The sequence below is a fragment of the Camelus bactrianus genome, chromosome 3, assembly GCF_048773025.1.
Source record: "Camelus bactrianus isolate YW-2024 breed Bactrian camel chromosome 3, ASM4877302v1, whole genome shotgun sequence".
Lineage (NCBI taxonomy): Eukaryota > Metazoa > Chordata > Mammalia > Artiodactyla > Camelidae > Camelus > Camelus bactrianus.
In genome coordinates this window covers 89,450,921-89,471,718 of record NC_133541.1, presented here as the reverse complement: position 1 = coordinate 89,471,718, position 20,798 = coordinate 89,450,921, and the positions used below count along the sequence as shown (strand labels likewise).

At 40.9% G+C, this 20,798-nt stretch overlaps 1 long non-coding RNA gene across 1 annotated transcript in view; it reads right to left on the bottom strand.

Annotated features, from left to right (window-relative positions):
• The window catches only part of LOC123613288 (uncharacterized), a 47,558-nt gene that overhangs the window by 6,531 nt on the left and 20,229 nt on the right, over nucleotides 1–20,798 (bottom strand). Inside the window, exons 3-5 of the long non-coding RNA XR_012502747.1 lie at nucleotides 4,199–4,330; nucleotides 2,305–2,424; nucleotides 1,182–1,401 (exon numbers count right to left, since the gene is read on the bottom strand). This is a non-coding gene — a long non-coding RNA (uncharacterized LOC123613288). The remainder of the gene's footprint in view (nucleotides 1–1,181; nucleotides 1,402–2,304; nucleotides 2,425–4,198; nucleotides 4,331–20,798) is intronic.

Genomic DNA, 20,798 nt, shown 5'->3' with positions numbered 1-20,798 from the left:
GCCCAAGTGTATCTTTTTATTTTAATAACAGAAGGAAAAAGAGGCCAACAAACCAGTTCAGAGTATTTTTTAAAGCTGGATAAAATTAAGCTGTGACTCAGATCTGTACAGAACAGCAGATGCTTCCTACCTGTAGGAGACATCTGTAACTTTTTTGGTTGCCTGCTCTGAACTGTCTTCCTATGTTTGGGGAATTCCTAACAATTTGAGTCTTAGCAAGAGACAGCCTCTCACTCTAGATGCTAAAAAAGCCAGCCAGTCATTTCTTTTGCAGGCTTAGGTTTAGCCAATCAGATGCAGGAGCTCCAGAATTCGACATAAACCAATGGGAAGATTGGCGAATCCATTCTGGTAGCAACATCCAATTTCCAAAGGCACTGGGGACACAGCACCGTCCTACATGCAGGGTTTATGGGGATAGGAGCTACAGAATCTACTCTTGCTTGGAACACTAATGAACTTCCCAGACACGTTCCCAAGACACACCCCGCAGCGTGTAGCCTCCTTTGACCTAGGGCCTCAAGCCTTCCCATCATTCTGCGTGCTACGCAGTATGTTTCCAGCATTTTCCTTTTCTGCTTAAGTTAGAATTCACTTCTGTTGCTTGCAGCCAAGAACCCTAAGGGACACAGAGCCTCTGGAATAGTGACTTAGAATTTACAAGAGAAACCAGTGAATGGAGTATAATTTCTCTTATAAGCTATCAGCTGCCCCTAAAAGAGTTGAAGGTAAGTTCATTAGTGAAGAGATATGTGTATATTTTCCTTTAATGTAAGACAGGGACATGGGTCTGGGATACATGGGGCAAGGCCAGTGGCGGTGATAATCTAGAAACAAGGATGGGAAATCTTATCCTCTTATCTAGGTCCAGGCCTAGATAACTTAACACCGCTTAAAAATGCAGGAGCACAAAACTGTATTCACTTTACAAAAACATAAAACAAAATAACGTACATTAAACACATGAAAATGTTTGCCTATGGGAGTTGGAAATAGGAGTGGGGAGTGGAGATTAAAGGGAACGGTTGGGGGGAAGGTATAGCTCAGAGGTAGCTGGTAGTGGCTAGGCATGCGCTGGTTCAATCCCCAGTACTGCCACAAACAAACAAACAAACAAACAAATAAACGTAATTACCTCCCCCCGGGGGAAAAAAAAAAAAGGAATAGCTGAATAAACTCACGCAAAATGCAGGGCCTCTATCTGAAGACATCTGGTCCACATATTTGGTGCCACTTCCTCTGCCCCTGAGATCTCCAGAAGAGAAAGAAACTCCAGCTGACCCTCCTTTCAGCTTGGCGAGAAGCAGAGCAGAACAGAGCCTGAAGGTTTTCATGGGATTCACCACGAGGCTGATACTCCCAGCTCAGGTAAAAACAGGCAGCAGTGGGTTGTAAGAATGCCTGGGTGGGGAATTGTGGCAGAGTATGATGATATCAAATACCCTATTTCATAAACAAAACTCTTTTAGTCTAGACCTAATAATGATACCATTGCAAAGTTTGGAAATAGATGGTGGTGATGGTTGCATAACATCATGAATGTAATTAATGGCACTGAATTGTACACTTAAAATGGTGAAGATGGCAAATTTTGTTAAATATCCTTTACCACTACCTAAAAATATTAATAATGTAACATACCAAAACCCACTGAATTGTTCACTTTAAATGGGTGAAATGTATCTTATGTGAATTATACCTCAACAAAGCAGTTAAAAATTATTCTAAGTGTTTAGTGATCTTCACTTTTAAACATTTGGCACCTGGTGCTGAACACTGCAACCTTTTGGGAACTGAGAAACTGTCCCTCCTGTCTAATGGATCACTTCCCTTTCCCAGCACATTAGATGCATGTATCAGGGACAATAGTAATACGAACATCCCAAGGTTTGGAATACATCGTAAGTTTATCACTGAAAAGAAATAAAGTGTAGTAAATATCAAGAATCTAACATAGATAGATACCCTCACCTAGAGATTTGGCAGCCCTGTCAGAGGGAAGTTGAGAATATTCAAGTTACTTGCTGGTAACCCTTTTTTTCTTTTTTAAAATCTATGAAGGTTAACTGAGAAGCTGCTGGCTTCAGGTCCACAAAATGTCAGACAACACCTTTGAAAGCTCCCAAAACTGGATCAGCCGCAGCTGGAAGGGTCAGAGCTGTGACGGGCGCCCAGGCCAAACCTCACAGCTGCGCAGCGTAGCCTCTTCATTTCTGGACCGGTTCCTGTATTTGCCCTGGCCATTCCTCTGTCCCTGCCATCAATCATGCTGTTCCCTACATCTGGAATGTCTTTTCCACTTACCAGCAGGTGCCCCAATTCCACCAATCACTCAAGGTTCAGCCAAAATAGCATTCTCTCCCTTCTCCACCTGGAAAGTCACGTTCGGATCGAAACAAATTGATTTCAAAGTGATGATTGCATCTGATTTGAACAAATAAATGACAAAATTTTTTACATTATTGTGAAAAGGTAAACCTAGAATGGGTATTAAATTACATAATTATTACTCATTTGTTAGGCATGATAATGGCACAGGTGTGGGGTGTGTACGTATCTATAAACCCTTATGCATTAGACGTCCATAGTGAAGTATTCAAGGATGAAATTATGTCATGTGTACTTTTTAAATTTGCTTTAGAATACTGACGAAAAACTAAAAGTGGGAAGGATAGGTGAAACAAGATTGGCAAAATGTTGCTAGGTGTTGAAGCTGGATAATGGATATACAAGGTTCATTGTGCTATTCTTACTACCTTTGCATTTATTTGAAAACTTCCAGAATAAAGTTTTTTTAAAGTAAAAAAACAAACAAAAAAAAGCCAAAGTGATGATTGCAGACACACCTCTCAGATATTTTTGACCAGGTAGGGGGTCGGCGGTGGAGATCACAAGTGTAACATGACTCTAATTGCTGGCATGGGAAGACCAGCAAAATCATGTTGAGAAGGGAAAATACCATCCCTATGGCTCCCTACCGTCCTACAAGTTTAGACCTCCTAGATCACCTAAGGATCTTCTTTCAATATCAAAGTAGGCATTTTAAAATAATTATTCATGTAGTGTAGCTAGTGATTTTAACATCTTAATTCAAGGTAATGACCTTTCTTTACAAATTAGTCTTCTATAATTATTATGGTAAAACACCTTGTATACACATTTTTTCTCTCCTGGTGTGACATTTAACTTTTGTTGAATTGCTCTTAAATGCTTATGTTAGTGGCTCCCAAGGAAATAATTGCATTACCTGGAGCAGTTGCTTCCAAATCTTTTAAAAGTCACAAGCATAGAAAATAATTTTTAATTTGGGAACACAGAAGCAAAAGGCTGAGTCAACCCCATCCCCAATTCCTCTGCACAGGGAGCATATTTATTTATTTATTCAATCATCCATCCATCCCCTTGTCCATCCATTCCTTTTTATCTCCATTCCCCACTCCCAGAGGCAACCATTTTGACGTGTTTACTGTATATTATTTTGTTTTCTGTATTATTGTAAAGTGTAGCGTTATTTTGTACTCCTGCATTTTTAATTTGTGTGACATCAGGTTGCAGATCTCATTCCATTTCTTCCTTCACTCCCTCAGCACGGGACCCACAGTGTTGCTGAGTGCACATCTAGTCTTTTACACAGGACTTCATGGTGGCCATCGCCTACATGAGCACCCATCCCCAGTGAGGGGCACCCTGACTGCAGCAGCTCCCTGGGTCTGCAGACCCCACCATGATAAATACCCTCCTACATGCCCCCTTATGGACCTGGGAGGGAACGGCCGGATCATAGAGTACATAGACATTCATCATGACTACGTACCCTCTATTGCTCTCTAGACTACACTCCTCTAAAAGCTGTATATAAGGTTTCCTAGAGGCCTACAGTGCCACCAGCATTTGGCATGAAAAGGAGAATATCTGTGAAGCACACTGGGGAGAAAAGATGAGGCTGCTTCTTGGAAGAAAATAGGCCTCTGAACTCCTGCAGCCTCATCCCTGCAGCCTCCCTGGGGCAGAAGCATCAACACCTTGGGGCCCATAACCCATTTCGAGGCATTTCTCTGCACCAGGACACAGAGAAGGAAATGCCAGAGTAGGATGTCCTCCATCCCTACCTCCCACCACCTTCTTAAAAAAATTAACTCAATGCTCAGGATTATGTGGAATGAAAAACTACTGTTAAATTTCTCAGGGTGGGACTTACTGTTCCGCCTCCCTGGAGGTGTGAAGGTGTCTACCAGGAGAAGAACCAAGGGTCGCCGCCAGCCAGCCACCAACACTTCCAGCACTCATTCCCGTTGCCACTGATGCTGTTGCTTTCCATCCTGCCACAGTCCTGGAACCAAATATTGTTATTTCCAGTTTAAGGGAGAAGTAAACACTGAGGACGTGACACAGGTAGGGCCTCACAGCAGAGGGTCTGAGGGGCAACTGGAACCTAGGCCTGCTTGACTGCAAACCACAATTTCTTTGTATGCCCTCCTGGAAGATATTGCAAGAACAAAGGGTAGAAATAAGCCTGCAGGAGAAATTAACCCTGCTTCCTTGGGGAACCTGGGAGTGTCATGTACAGAGCTAAAGGCTCCGGGACTGGGCTCTCCCAGGAATACTGCAGATTCCCAGGAAAGCATGGCTCCCTTTCTTTTGTCCTGTGACCCCAGGTTTCTGGAATTTTGGTCTGGCAGTTGAGACACAAACATGTAAACTTTGTTTGGAAAAATCTGATGATCTAAGAATCATGGAACTTGCTTGGATAGATTTTTTCCTATTTGGTGTTTTGTTTTCCTCCAGAGGTGTAAAGTGAGTGACTAATATGTTTTCACAGTCTGCGCGTTGAGGCTGACAGAGAGAGTAAAATAGGCACCTTTTCTGTTACTAAAAAATGGAAAGGAAGGGGGAAAGTTTTTTTTTTTTAGAGAATTATTTTAAAAATCCCAGTTGATGGGACGATAAGGAGATAAATAGCTCAAAAGATGACATCTTCATTTATTCACACGAAATGTAAGGGTTTGTTGCAGTCTGGAGTGAGGATTTCCAGGACTCTCGTCTATATTAAATTCTAGGAGAGGAAGAAACATTTGCTTATAGGTGTCTCTAGAAATGCAGACAGTTTATTAACCAGGCAGGAAGCTAATCCGCACATGCTTGGCCTATAGTTCAGAGTTTCTAACAACACCAGGAACTGAAGACAGAGTAGGTCTGACAACTCCCTTCCTAGTAGTGAAGTGTTCAAACCTGGGGTCACCGTAGGTGTGATGAGGCATTCTCTGGATTTCCAGAAAAGCATTTTCACCTCAGGACTTGGAGTAGATGTATCACACCCAAAGCATCATATAGCCATGGGAAATACACTTAGGACATTTGTGTGGGACTTCAAACAAGGACAGGCTACTGAAATAGTGACTCAAACAGCTATATTTATGAGTACATAATTATAGGTAGTTAATTATGGTTTTCCATCTATATATTTAGAGAGATTGTAGATAGTACAATTTTGGGATGTGATGAAGGACAATGATGTCAAAATATATGTGCATATGTCTATATACATACACATATTCAAGACCAGAAGCCAATTAGTATCCATGGCATAGAACAAGAATGAGACATTTTTGGACCTTAAATCTCTTTTTAAATCCTATTTTAAAAGCTAATTAAATAAGAGATCTGTCCTTGTATGTTCATAGTAATTGCAAGTTGTTTGCCTCTCATATCTCTCCCACTGCATAGCAAGATGCCAAATTCATCCTATGTTTTCCATTGGTCACACCTCTGACTCATATCACTGCAGTAAGCCTTAATTTGTTTCTTACAAAGTCTTGAAAATAGAATATTAGGAAAGAACACATCATTTAATGTGTTCATCACTCATATGGAAAATAAACAAAGCTCGTCTTTAATTGTAATATGTGCTTATAGTATTAAACTCAAGGTGTGGTGGGCAGTAGACTGCCCCCATCTTCCTTAAGAACTTCCCACTGAGCCCAGGCAAGTGGGTTCTCTTAAGTGTTGTTTCTGTTGTGTGGTTCTTTTCTACAAGACTAGCTGATCAGTCCAGAGTAGAACCCAGAGCAAAGAGGGAAATCATTCTCTCTCTCCTACAAGTGGATATTTTGACCAAGAAGTGTTTGCAGCAGCAAGCACCCAAAGGAGTAAGTCTCTGACTGTCTGGGCTCAGCGAGGTCCCCAGAGATGCCCTGGCTCTGCCCCTTGAAGGCCTGGTGCCCCCTCCCCACTGCGTTCAAGGCCATGCCCTAGTAGTCTCCCACAAGTGCCTCCACCCCTCACGTTTTTTCTCTTTTTTTGTTTAAGTTCTCTTTGTTTTTGTTCACTTGTAAACAGAGAAATCTCAATTTAACATAACACAACACACATGTTTAATAAGATACTATTTCAGTGCTAATGTGGAATTTATGGTTTATGATAAAATGAAGATCATAGAGTCATCTTCCATCTAACTCTGTCCTATCTGAAGAACTCTGAATAGCCACAGCTGATGTGTTTAGAATGATGTGAAGTAAGTTAAAACAGCATCAGAGAAAATGGAATTTGTGGGGAAATGTAGAAATTGTTAACTTAAACACTAACTTCTTTTTTTTTTTTTTTTTGAGTAAAAACGTCTGTTTGATATTCTTTCAGTATCCCAGTCTCACCACCACTAAAAGCCATTCAATTTCTTATAACCAAAGGCAAATCTTGGTTTGGCTTAAGTGTCAGATATAAATGTTCTTGCTGACTGACTCAGGATGTAAAAGTCCTAAGTCATTACAGGGTAGTGAGGTTTCAAAAAAATTTAAACAGCAGGAAATAGAGCAGAACTTTTACCAACACATGCAGACTACAGTAGCAGCCACAAAATATGTAGTATCCTGTTCAGCCACATTCACTGGGCTGGATTATACTGTCTCATAGGCCCAGTTAACTCTGGAAGAACTTAATAGGTATATATTGTTTAGAGTGGGGGTGAGCAGTGTAATTAAACCCATAGTCTTTAATTCTTCTCAAGTTCAGATGAAAGCAATGATTTTGGTTTTGTCTAACATATAGGGTGTGTCTCCAATTAAACTAAAATCATAACAAGCACCTCTGGTTTCTTCTTCAGGATCTCAATCACAAAAACTAATGGTATGGTTCTGCTCCTCCCCCTCCCACCCCCATTCTTCTGGAAGCATTTTTTTTAATTTCAATTATAATATTTTAATTTATTTATTTGACATATAGTTGATTTGCAATGTGTTAGTTTCTGGTGTACAGCAAAGTGATTCAGTTTTAGATATACATATATACATACTTTTTCATATTCTTTCCCATTATAGTTTATTATAAGATACGGAATACAGTTCCCTGTGCTATCCCTCTATGTTGTTTATTTTATGTATAGTAGTTTGTATCTGGAAGCAGCAATATCTTGATGTACCTGAAAATCTCCATCCAGGGCACAGGTACACATCTGATCTCCTTTTTGCACAAAAAGAAATGGCCTAAAGCTGGGGACAGAGTTTGATAAGATAAGATGTAGTGACTTGGGTTAGAGTTCCAGTCTGTCCCTGTCTAGAACATCCTTTCATGGACTCCTGCCCCTCCCATCAATTAATTGAGGTTCTTTCTCACTCGATTGTTTATAAAAGAAGATATTAAAAGAATTCCCAGACCTGCGCTTTTGTAAAGATGTCTAATAATACCACACCTTCCCTAGTCTAAATGAGAAACGCAAACACGTCCTAGGAGTCTCCTGGTTAAGTTCACTAATGAGTCTTATTGCCAGCCCAGTGACAATTCTCAGCACACTGCGCATGAGTCCTTGAGTGCCAGAACATTGTCCAGTTCATCTTTGCATCCCTAGCACCTACCATCATGTGGGCTATTAGGAAGCTCAATAAGTATTTGTTAAATAAGCATATCTTCTTTGTCTTTCCTACTAGAATTTAGTTCTCAATGGGAGTAAGACTAAACGTTAGATTCCATACAGGTCAGACAAATTTCATGCACAAGGAAAGACCTTAAGACATATCCCAATACGTATTTATCAAATTAAAGAAAAAATAGTAAGTTTGGCAAACACAAAGAGATTTTAAATACAGAGTCTTCAGGCAAACTGGAGAGTCTGAACAAGGCATATAAAAAAGACCACACAAAAACTCAAGACTTTGCACTAGGAACCAGGTGAGTGGCCCCCAAAGCAAGCCCCAGAAGGGGAAAACCAAACTGGGCTGAGGATTTTCAGGAAAGCTTCAAAAGAGAGACGGAACCCACTGGAAATGCAATGACTGGGTGAGAGGCAGACAAAGCCAGCCACTCCCACCTCCCCGGGGCCTCAGAAATAGTCACCACTCCCACTCTTCAGTTGGATGTTGAGTCAAACTAAAACTGTCATGAAAGCTAATAGGCTTTCCCTCCTCTTTCTTTTTGCATCTAAGGCATAACAGGGAAAATACAAAGACAACAAAAACTTTTGTAATAAAAGTGTGCTTGAAGGAGTGACTTATTTATTATCTTTGGCAAGTGTCCACTGAAGGGTCTAACACTGCATCTCTCCCTCCCTGTGATTTGTGTGAGAGGAGGCAGGTAGCAGAAGGTGATTTCATTCCTTCTCTACATAAGCTTTCACTCATCTGCCTCTGAAAATAACTCTTTATCTGGGGTTTAAGTGGGGCCAGGTCTAATGGAATCTCAAATGTGAAATTTTTATTTTTTTAAGAAGAAAACAAGAAACAAAAACCCAACACAGCAAAGGCCATTGATTTGTACACTTTAAAATGGTTAATAATTAAGTTTATGTTATATGAATTTTACCTCAATTAAAAAAAAATGAATCAAGCAACCTTAATTTGCAGTTAAAGTCTTTCCAAGGCCATGAAATTTGTCCATCCTGCTTTGCATTTGTAAAGGGCTGGACCTGTCCAAAAGGAATTTAGCACCTTGAGGAGTCCTGGGCTCAGAATTGGAGTTAAAATCCCAGCTCTGCTTCGTCTTGAGGACCCTTTAACCTCTCTATGCCTTTAAAAAAAAAAAAAAATTGTCGTCATCGTCGTCGTCATCATCATCATCATCATCACCATCATCATCCAGGATTGGAATATCTCGTCACCTAAGTCTCTTCCAGAAGTAAACCGTCTGATTTAAAAGCAAGAGGCATCTACATCTTTATTGCTATCTTCCACAAGAGCTCCTTTCACATTTCATCACTCAGTGTAGAGGCCCAGTGACGGGACACAAGCCCCGAAACCCAAGCAAATCGCTTTCCCTGGATCTCTCCTTACCTAGACGCACATTCACTGAAAAGAACAACAAATTAACACATTCCAAGACACAAAAATTAATACAACCTAAGTCTGCTCCCAAGAAGTGAGCAGTCTATTTACCATTACGTAAACATTTACAAAAGGACTAATCACAGCACAGCCAGGGAAACGCAGTGATCAGAGCAGGAGTAGGGCGCGGTGAAAGCTGGGAAAGGAGGTGGACCGCGCGGGCACAGCAGCGCGGGAGGCCGGCGGGGCTGAGCACTCCCGCGCAGGCGGGGCGGGGCGGGTGAGCAGGTGCGCTGCGGGTAACAGCCCCGTAAGCACCATTATTCTTCCCATCTGACCTAAGAGCAGCTCAGGCTTGGCAGCGGACACAGAGATCCCCACGATGTTCTTAATTACAAAGAGAAAATTAGTTACCTTACGGTGGAGAAAATTGGAAAACAGCTTCTTATCCAAGGATTATAGTTAAAAATCACTCGATAGGGAACAAATTGACATCATGTGTTTCCTGATCTAGTGCACTGAGAAATCTGTGGAATTTCTGCCCAAAGTACCAAATCTGATTTTAATCATAAGGAAGCACCAGGCTAACCCAAACTGAAGGACACTCCGCAAAGTAAATAAATGACTAGGACGCTTTAAAAATACTGTCATGAATGGGAAAAAAAAAAAAAAAAAGCAACTGTTCCCGATTAAGAGACTAAAGAGACATAACAATTGAAAACAATACATGATCTAGGATTTTCTTCTGCTATAAAGAAGAATTTCTGACAATTGGAAAAATCTGAATAAGATCTGGAGCTTATATAATAATATTGTATCGATGATAATCTCTTGATTTTGTGGTTACGTGAGAGAATGCTCTTATTTTTAGGAAATACACACTGAAGGGAGAAGTAAAGGGGCATCATGTCTGCAGGTTATTCTCAAGTATTTCCCCATAAAGTATGTGTATATGTGTAAGTGGAGGGGAAAAGAATAAAACAAATATGATAAAATGTTAACATTTGTTAAATATGGGTGAAAGATATTTGGAAATTCAGTGTGCTATCACTGCAACTTAAAATTTGATTTTATACCAAAATTAAAAGATAGGGGAGAGGGAGAGAGTATAGCTCAGTGGTAAAGTGTATGCTTAGCATGTACAAGGTCCTGGGTTAAATCCCCAGTACCTCCACTAAAAATAAATAAATAAACCTAGTTAACTCTCCCAGCCCACCCCTACCGGAAAAAAAAAAAAAAAAAAAAAAAAAGAGGAAAAAAGGAATTCAGATTGAGCCTGTTGATGCTAGAATACAAACCCAGATTGGTGTGGTCAGGTTTTTGACTATTGGGTATTTACTGCTTCTCTATCTAGATCAACAATGTGGGACACCCTGGATTTTTTTTTAGATATAACTTACAAACTATAAAATTCTCTCTTTACCTGTATAATTCAGTGGGTTTTAGTTGTGCAGCCATCATCACTATTTCCAGAACACATTCATCATCTCCAAAAGAAACCTCCTACCCATTAGCAGTCACTTCTCATTCCCTTCCATCCTCAACACCTGGCAACTACTTTCTGCCTCTGTAGATGTCCCTATTCTCACCATTTCATTTAAACAGAATCATATAATATATAGCCTTTCATGTCTGGCTTCTTTCACTTAGCATAATGTTCTTAAGATTCATCCATGTTGTAGCATCTATCAGTTCTCTCCATTTCTTTTAATTACTAAATAATATTCCATTGTATGGATATGCCACGGTTTATGCATCAGTTGATGCATATTTGGGGTTTTGGCTGTTGTGAGTAATGCTGCTATGAACATTCATGTACAAATTTTGGTGTGGTTGTATGTTTTCAATGCTCTTGGCTGTATACCTAGGAGTGAAATTGCTGGAACACGTAGTGTATTAGTTTGCTAGGGCTACCAGAACAAACCACAGACTAGGTGGCTTAAACAAAAGTTATTTTCTCACACTTCTGGAGGCTGGAAGTCTAAAATCAAGGTGTCAGCAGGTTTGGTTTCTTCTAAGGCTTCTCTCCTTGGCTTGCAGATGCATCCACAAGCAGAAAGCTAACTTTTCTCTTGCTAAAATTGTTTACTTTTGATGACGTAAGTTCTAGGGTCTTATCATGTTTAAAAAAAAAAAAACTTGGGGAAAAGGGAAAGTAGGATGTGAGCATGGCAGAGAAAATTCCTCTCTTCCACATTTGGTTATTTGGTTATTAAAACTTAAAAACTTCTTTTCAGAATCTTTATGACATTGGTGCTTTATAAGAGCCTGGTGGATTTTTCTTTAACTACAGAAATCCAGAGGTTGAAGAAATTTTAAGTTATTTTGATCTACATATATCTACATATATTAAATACCTTTTAAATAGCTTTTAGCTTTTTTGACATAATAAAAGGTACTTTAAAGAAACCTATTTTAATAGATTTAATTTGTTATTTTTGTGTTAAGTAGTGTGAATTTTTTGGCCTTACTTTCTGAAAGATAAGGTCTGAGTTATTCACTCACAAAGAGCCTGAAAGGGTTCATTAGAAACAGCTAAGAGCAAAGGTGGAGCATCCAACACAGCTGGGCAGGGCTGGCCCGCTGACACTACTGGCTGGTCTTCTGGTCCTGCTTGTCCTCAGGGTCAGGTTGGGACAAGCACTTTTCACCCTCAGCTACAGTGAATGGATCCAATCCATCCAGGAGAGCATCATCCAGGGAGGTGTGTCTAAAATGAGTTGTCAGAGAGAGCAAGTGGCCTGAGGCAGGTACTGGGACAGGTGCAGAGTCAAGGGAGTCAGATGCCTGAGGAGGTAAGAACAAGGAACGTGTCCAATAGAGCAGAGGAATGAGAAAGTTCTGGAGCCTAAAGCAGAGCTTTACGCTCTACTAATAGAATGTTGGTTGGGTAGGCTGAATGCTTTGAAACGTTCCAGAATAGAACACACAAGAAGAATAAGAAAGTTTAAAAGACATTTGAGGTCAGTGTCACAAAACATGGAACAGAGCAGAGGCATGTGGCTCCAACAAACCAAAATGAATTAGATTCAGTTATTTGAGAGAGCTGGTTCTAATAAATTTTGAAAAATAGTGTTTAAGTAGGTTTAAATCTCTTGAACTTGGCTTAAGAGCTGGCATACGGGATTAAAGAAATGAGGATATTGGATATTTCTATTTAAAGTGTAATTTTTTTCTTAAAAATCGTTTAACTTTTCTTCATCGTCATTGTTGGTATTATGTTACTTTCTTAAAGTTTTAAAAAGAAACTGACTTCTGTTTTGTCATAGTACACATCTGTATAAAATACTCTGTAAGAAGAGGTGTTGTTTTTGTTTTCTTAGTTTTCATTCCTGAAGCTTTCCATGCCCAAAAGGGAGTGCCTGCTACACTGTACAAAAGACACCCATGATCATCTGGTAAATGTATAATGAGGAAAGGCAAACTGCATCTTCAGGGCATGCCAAGACCTCCCAGGTATGTGTCAGACACTTTATTTTGGCAAATTAGAACTTGTATATTTCTGTAATAAATAATGTGACCTGTTTATTTCTCAACTACTTAAAGAAAGGTGAAACTGTCTACTCCCCAAAATCAAATTCCAACCTGCTGAAACAGATCTACAGGATTATCTTTTATCTTAACAAAAGATAAATGTCATCAGAGAGCCATATCAATTTGGTTGTGTTGGTGTGGCATTTACAGAAAATCTCTCAAACATAGACATCATATAATCTGCTTGAGTCAAGAAATTGGACTGACTCTGCAAATATTGAGGGTCTACTATAGGGACCATTACAGTTATGATATCCAGTGAAAACTCTGGAATAATATTGGCTAGGTTTCATATTTATAAATAGTTGGACTCTTTTAGTTACTCAGTTAAATCCACTTAGAATCAAAACCTTATGACATTTAGTAGAATTACCCAAAGGAAATAATAGCAAAAGCAGACTAAAGTGTTGATTTAGTGGCAGTATCAATTCATCAAAATTCTTTAAAAACAGATTGATTAAAAAACAGATTATTGATTCAAAGAACATGAGACAAATTCTTTTCTGTTCTTTGAATGTCCAGAATATGCAGAAAGAATTAGCAAACTACAACTAGAATATACAAAAGTTGCAGTAATGGACTTTTTCAAAGAGTTCATTTTTAAAGCGTGTACATTTTAGACTCAAATAGTCAAAGGATACTTATAGGTGAAGGTTAAATAAATATGCTTTTAGAGGGGGGGAAAAAACCAATGAATCTGCCAAGAGATCTAATTGTTTTCTTCTTAACAAGTCCTATTTTCAAAACTGCCAGAAACCCAGAGAAAACTGCAACTTGTGAAGGGAATCTTCCCAGTGCTCCAACAGGAGTGAAGTCTCCTGGGCTTTCTTTTCACTGGAATTTATAGCCCATTAGGGATGATGTCTCAGCGGAGTAAGTGCTTAGCACCACTCAGGCTGGAATCTCACCGTCCATAAACATTTCAAAAATATGCATCTAAGCCAGCCTCGGCTAGAAGCCAAGACAATACAGTAATCCACTTGGACAGCTGCGAGGGTGAAGCTGGGTCAGAGATAAGCAGCACTTGGCTGACCTGACAAGCTCAGACCTGGGTCTGTGCAGCACAGGTGTCCTGGCTGTGCCTGCCTAAGGCTCCGAGACTCCAGGATCCAAACTCTGTTACTGTAACTACGCTCACCCCAGATACATAACATTTGCCCAAGTGAATAAATGTTCCTAAATTCATGCAGGGATACCGAATATAGCTGCTGAAATAAAATCCTCAGTGTTTTTCATTTTTAATTGGAACTTTAAGTTTCTCCCAAGTTCTGTTTCATGTATTCAAAAAATATATATTGAGTGCTTCCTATGTGTTAGGGTTTTCTTTATGGTTAAGTCAAATAGAGGAAAGAGAGCAGCCGAGGTTTGCCCTGTTCGGTTTTCTTCCAAGTGAACCAACTGCCAAAGGAGTCCGCAGTTTAGACTTGATGTTTTCTATGGCAGCCACCAGCTGTGAGGAAACAAAGTATCAGAGCTTACTGGTGACAGATGGAAGTAATGGCTTGGGTTCAAAATAAAATTGCAAGTTTATAGACCAACAACATACAAAAAGCAAATTACTTTGGTGACACAATGCTTAAGGTATGCAGTTGTATAAAAGCATAATTTAGATAAGCCATTTGGTGTTGCCAAAATACTAGTAGATTTGAAAATTAAAATATTGTGATTATGAAATAGGTTAGCACCCTCCATATACTCCCTACCTCTAGTGTAGTAACCAGCGTGCTTTCCTCTGCAAGTGACAGAAACCCACCTCGAAACCATTTGAGCATACGAGAGTGTATTATCTTGTGTGTAACTGGTAAATTCAGGGTGTGGCTGGTTTCAGAATGACAGATCCAGGGTCTCAGATGAGCTTGTCAGGTCTCTCCACTTAGTTCTTTCACTGTTCTGGACCTATTCCCTTCTATGCAGGTGGGCTTTTTCCACAAGGCAGGGAAATTATCAGACAATCTCCCCCAGTTAAGATCTGCCCCCATATCCATAAAGCAAAAAGCAAAGTGCTTTTCCCTCCAACTCTAAATGTAAAATCCCAAGAGGGATTTTCATTGGCCTGACTGGGTTGCATGCCCTTGACTACTGAAGTCAGGTAAATGGGATACTGGGAATGTCTGGAATGAACGTTCTGTGCCCACTATGGAACAGGGTCCTGGTTTAGCTGCCTGACCAAAATCACACAATTGCACTGCTGTGGGAGAGAGCCAGTCTCCCAAAGGAAGAGCTACATAGACAGAGCCAAAAGACATTCCTGAAGATGCCAACTACAAATCTGCCCTTACTTTTTGGTTCATCTATGTTCCATTGAATGTTTGACTAATACAATTATATTCTGGCTCATTAGTTCGTACACTTTAACACGCATCAGAAACATCTAGACGCCTTATGAAAACACAGATCGCTGGGGACCACCCTAGGGTTTCTGGTCCGCAGTCTCTTTCCAAGTGATGCTGCTATCTGAGGACCACACGTTGAGAACCACTGTCTTGGGATTGACTTTTTAAATTGTCAAAGAGCTTCTTATCCAAATAAATATTCCTTGATATATCTCTCAGGTAAAAATCTCTCCAGTCTTCAAGGGACATGTCATCCTGATGCTAATTAGCATTGTGGCCTTGAGCAAGTTACTTATCCACCCTGCCAATATTTTCTCGTGTGAAAAGGAAATAATGGTACTTACTTCATGATTGTTGCAGAGATTAAATGAATTAATGTAATACACTTAAAAGTACGTGTAATATATAAGTATGTGATGTATAAATATGTATGTAACATACAAGTGTTTCCAAGTATTTAAACTGCTCTGGAAAATAGAAGAGAAATCATACAAAGTATTTTATAATGGAATCAAAAATATTAAAATCAAATCCTGAAAAGGATTATGCACACCAGTCCCACCTATGAATTAACCATGAAAATCCTAAATAGAATATTAGCAAATAGAATCCAGCTATACATTAAAAAAAATACAATATCACAACCAAGTGGGTTTTATTCCCAAGTTGGGAAGCTAGTTCAGCTAAATCTATTAATATAGTTACTACAGCAATAAGTCTGAAGCAAAAAAATCATACAATCATTTCAAATGCTGGAAAGATAATCAATATTGACTCCTGGTGAAATTTTTTAGTGAAGTCAGAATAGATGAATAGTAGACATTTGTCGTTTCTGTTTTTAGCTATCCAGCATCAGCTTCCTATTCTGAGGTATGGAGTTTGTGTGAATCTTGGTGGGACATTGTCTTTATATCTTTTCCACAAGAAAAGCCAGGCACTTGCTTTCCCTGACCCTGGGAGCCACAGAGCAAGCACCAACCCAGACTAGGTCAACCAGAGACCCTTGCCTGGGACTTTGAGTCAGGAGTGAGTAATGCAAAGAAGCAGAGATGAATAGGATCTGCGGGGGAGGCAGGAGGCATCTCAAACTGACTGCTCTTGGGGCATAATTTTGTCTGCAGTCTGGCTTCCTGGCATTTTTTTTCCTGCAAAACAGACAAAATTTGAATTTCATGTTAAAAAGATCACTATTACTGTGTCTTTCGAAGGTGGGAAAAAAGCATTCCAGGTAGAGGTAATAGAATGCATTAAGTTTGTTCTGATGACCCAAGGGATAAAACTAGTAACAATGTGTAAATGCTCCAGAAAGTCAAAGAAAATTGGCAAGACCATTACTGGCATTTAGACAGAGGATGCTTGGTCTCCACTTGGTAGGAAAGTTGCAGAGAAGGTTCAAATATCAGTTGGGTACTTGGACAGATAAATGCATGTTTGCAAACCAGAGATTTATTAATGGATGCTTCTCAGTTCAAGAATAAGCAAAACCCCAAATTTCAGAAGAGTCCCCAATTTTATGATTCCTAGTCTTTCTTGTTCTTTTGGGCTGAGTTTGCATCTTTTTTTTTTAATTGAGTTATAGTCAGTTTACAATGTTGTGTCAATTTCTGGTATACCGCACAATTCTTCAATCATTCATGAATATACATATATTCATTTTCATATTATTTTTCACCATGAGCTACTATAAGATATTGAATATATTTCCCTGTACTATACAGTATAAACTTGTGTGTGTATATATACTCCCAGTTTATCCCTTCCCACACCCCTCCCTGAGTTTGTATGTTTAGCCTTCCCAGGAATTCCATGGGCTATCAAATCGCCTTCCAAAATTTTCTTCCCTTAAGCTACCCAGATTCTGTTTGGAGTTTTGAAAACAAAAATTTTGACTAGTGCAAGATGAATATCTTCTTGACCTGACTTAGAAAGTGTATATCTCAAATCAAAAGCCAACATTCTATTTAATGATGAAACATCAGGAAACATTGCCATTAATGTCAGCAATAAGGCCAGGCGGTCTCTATGATCATCTACCACATGACTCTCCAGATTGTTTTAGGGAGTGGGTGTCAGGGAATGGCTCTCATTTCACCAAAGCCTTGTGAACAGGGCGTGGGCAAGCAAGCTGAGTGGCCAGTCGAAAGCCTGAATCAAGTCAAGGAGAGAGCCCCACATACCAGGCCACGGGAGCTACAGCAGACGAACTTGATAATACGGTTTATCATGTCTTAAAAGGCTTAACAAATGTTCATATTCTTGTCTCAGCAATTTACTTCCTGGGATTTGGCCTAATAAAATAACCAAGGCTGAGAACAAAGACTTGTGTGTGTCAAGAGGAGAAAATTTGCACCTGGTCCTGATAGACAACAAGCAGTCTGTCTTTTAAGTAGGAAATTACTTTCTTTTTTGTCTCCTTCTTCCTCCACTCCCCTTTTCTCCACCTTCCTTCCACTCCTGGTCCTCCTCTCCTTCATCCTCCTCCTCCTCCCCACCCCCTCACTCTCTCTTTAATTTTATCTTACCTTAATAAGCCTTTTAGTTAGAAGACAGAAGTCTTGGGCTAGTCTGAATGGGATAGGTTGAAAAAGTAATAAGGTAAGTGCTTACTTAGGGAATTTTTAGGTTTGACTTTGAAGTTCCAAGTGGTGGAAGCTCTTGGTTTAAGAATCATGAGACAATGTGGTGAAGAACTCTCAGGATGGGGAAATGGACCCCCAAGATCCTGGAAGCAACTGGGAGCTTTGAGCAAGAGATGAAAAGTAAGGAAGTGCTCTGTGGCCAAGAACAGTTAGTAAACTGGAGGACCAGCAATGTCTGATCAGCTCAAATTTCATTCTTCTTCTACAAGTAATTTCCGTAGAATTTCTGTTAAAATCTATAAAACATAAAAGCCTAAAGATGGCTGTGTCTTGAGCTTGTGTTCGTGGGGAGCAAACAGAAGCACACAGGGACGATCTGGAAATGGCCTGAGAATGTAAGCAGAGAGGAGGCGGGACTGAGATGACAGGACACCTCCAGGGGAATTTAAACACCGCCTCCCATCCAGGAGTTCTCACAACTGCTGGGAGAGCACCAAGCCTCCTGCATTCACATGGGAACAAGACACAGTTATTTTGTTTCTGTAGTGAAGAAAAGGCTAATCCTGAAGGTAAGGGAATTTGGAGACATTCCAATTACATATGTGCAAGAGTATTTAGCACATCATTATGTATACCCAGACCTATCTACCTTCAAAACAACCTGAAATTTCAGATGTCAAGTCAGAATTCTCAAACGCACTGTCCACCCTACCACAGTTTGGAGAAGGACAGATCCAGCCCCAGCTCTGGGTCCCTCGTGGCCCATCCACTTTCTCTTCCAGTTCCCAGCTCTATTCTGGCCATAAGGGGGCTGTGTGCACACGTGGGAACATCTTATCCTCATGTCCGAGTTCTAACCACATGCTTGCCCTCCCCTCGGGGCTAACAGCAAACACACCAGTGGTGTGGTCCATTCTTGGGAGAACAGACTGGGGGACACAGGGCCCAGTCAGTCAGAGCTCAAAAATGAACTTCTCAAGGCAATTTGGGCAGGGAATTTTGGATATGCAGAGCACACTTGAAGGAGGAATTGGGACAGAAAGGGACCTCTCAGGAGAGGTCTGGTTCAAGTACTGGATCAAATCCAAAAAAAAGCTTTTTGAGGATGATCTGTCTTAAGCTTTGTTTCCCGTGTGATTTGAGCAGTCTTGTTATGGGTACAAGGATATCTGAGTACAGGCATACTGAAGAGGGAAAAATACAATCCTAAAGATGTTAGTAAGAAAAAGGAGATAACTAGGTAATGTAGAAGATGACCCCCTAAATTACAGGTTTCCTGGCAGGAGGAGTCGGTGCCTGCCCACTGCTGGATGAAGCTTGGTCCGAGACCTCTGGTGGGTAGGGCCATGTCTAGAGGTGTTTGTGGCTCAGGAAGTCTGCTGATGGGTGGGCTGAGTTCCCACCCAGTATGTTGTTTGGCCTGAGGCTTCCCAGCCCTTAAACCTACAGGCTGTTGAGTGGGTCTAGTCTTGGTGCTAATAATCCAAACAAGATGTCAGCCTCCAGGAAAGCTCATGTAGATTAACTCTCCTGGAATGTCCGCCACTAGCTTTTATGTCCCCTGGGTGAGCAGCAGCCATCCCCTACCTCCCCAGGAGACCCTCCAAAACCGGCAGGCAGTTCCAGCCCAGGTTCCCGAAATCACTGCCTCTGCCCTTGGACCTGGCACTTGCGAGATTCTGTGTGCATCTCCCAAGGGAATGAAGTCTGTTTCCTCCAGTCATGTGGGGCTTCTGGAGTTAAGCCCTGCTGGCCTTCATAACCACATGTCCTGGGGTCTCCTCCTCTTCCCAATGCTGGAACCCCAGACTGGGGAGCCTGAGGTGGGGCTCAGAACTCTCACTCCTGTGGGAGGGCCTCTGTGACTTAATTACTCTTCGGCTTGTGGGTCGCCCACCCCAGAGGAGTTTGTAGTCCAATTATATCGCAAGCACGCCCCTCCTATCGTCCTGCTGTGGTTCCCTCTTTATGTTTCCAGCTGAAGATCTTTTTTTTGCTAGGTTCCAGTCTCTTTTATTTTTTCCCCAATGGTTGCTTTAGCAGTCAGTTGCGGTTTTGTTGTAATCGCGAGGAGAGGCGAGCTCTTGGTCCTACTACTCCACCATCTTGACTGGAAATCCTAAATCACTAATTAAGGTTTTTAGCAGAAAGCCTTCTTCTGTTCAGGTATTCCCAGGTTGTACCTGGAAATCTTAGGATTCCCAGCACCATGAACCTACTCCAGAGGCATCTGTTTTATAGCTAGAGTTTACTGAATTCTATCTTCTAAACCTTGTTTTTATACGGATCATTTCACAGCTGCCCAGTGAGGTAGGTGCTGTTATCATCTCTAATGCCAAGATGAGGAAGAAGAGGCTTTGAGAAGTAATGTGACTGGGAGGTGAACCCGGGCAGATCGGCCCCAGAACCCCCAATACTAACCACTAAGTGGCAATTTCCTAGTTTAAAAATCCAGAATGAACTTAAAAACTTGTCATCTGGGTCAAAGGGACTGCCGCTCTCCTAGCTTGGTTCAGTAATGTAATATGGGCATCCTTGTCTTTTTTCCAGCACCCTTCCTGGGGACGCATCAAGTCTTTCCACGCTTCTTGATTACGCCTCTCTCCTGGCAGCCCAGTATAGTATAAAGAGTTTAAGCCTTGGGGTCACACAGGTTAGAACTTAGCTTGCACCTGGGGACTGGCTGTGTGTTTGAGCCTAAAAGGCTGTTTGTTCTATTGGGAGTTCAGGCACTATGACTAATCAGAGCGAGTATTGCTCCTCCTTGCTCCCTGAAACACCTTGCAGAACTGCTAAGAGTGTGAGAAGGGTCTGTGTTAGTGAGACACAATTTCAGCCACGTTGCATTGGATACGATGAACAATGGCATGTCATGGCAACAGACGTGTAGAGGCTGCTCTGATTATCCAGGTTTCAGCTGGGGTACTGGGCCTCCTCCCTATGGCTGCAGCAATAGCATCATGGAGGCTCATTCTACTCTAGAGCAACTATCTTTAGATGTGGATGTCTCCAAGTGCAAGTGAGGGGGTAGAGGGTGGGCAAATGAGTTTTGCCTCCAGCAATGAGACCCGAGCAAGGAGGGCTGCCCCTTGAAGTGAAGCACTGAA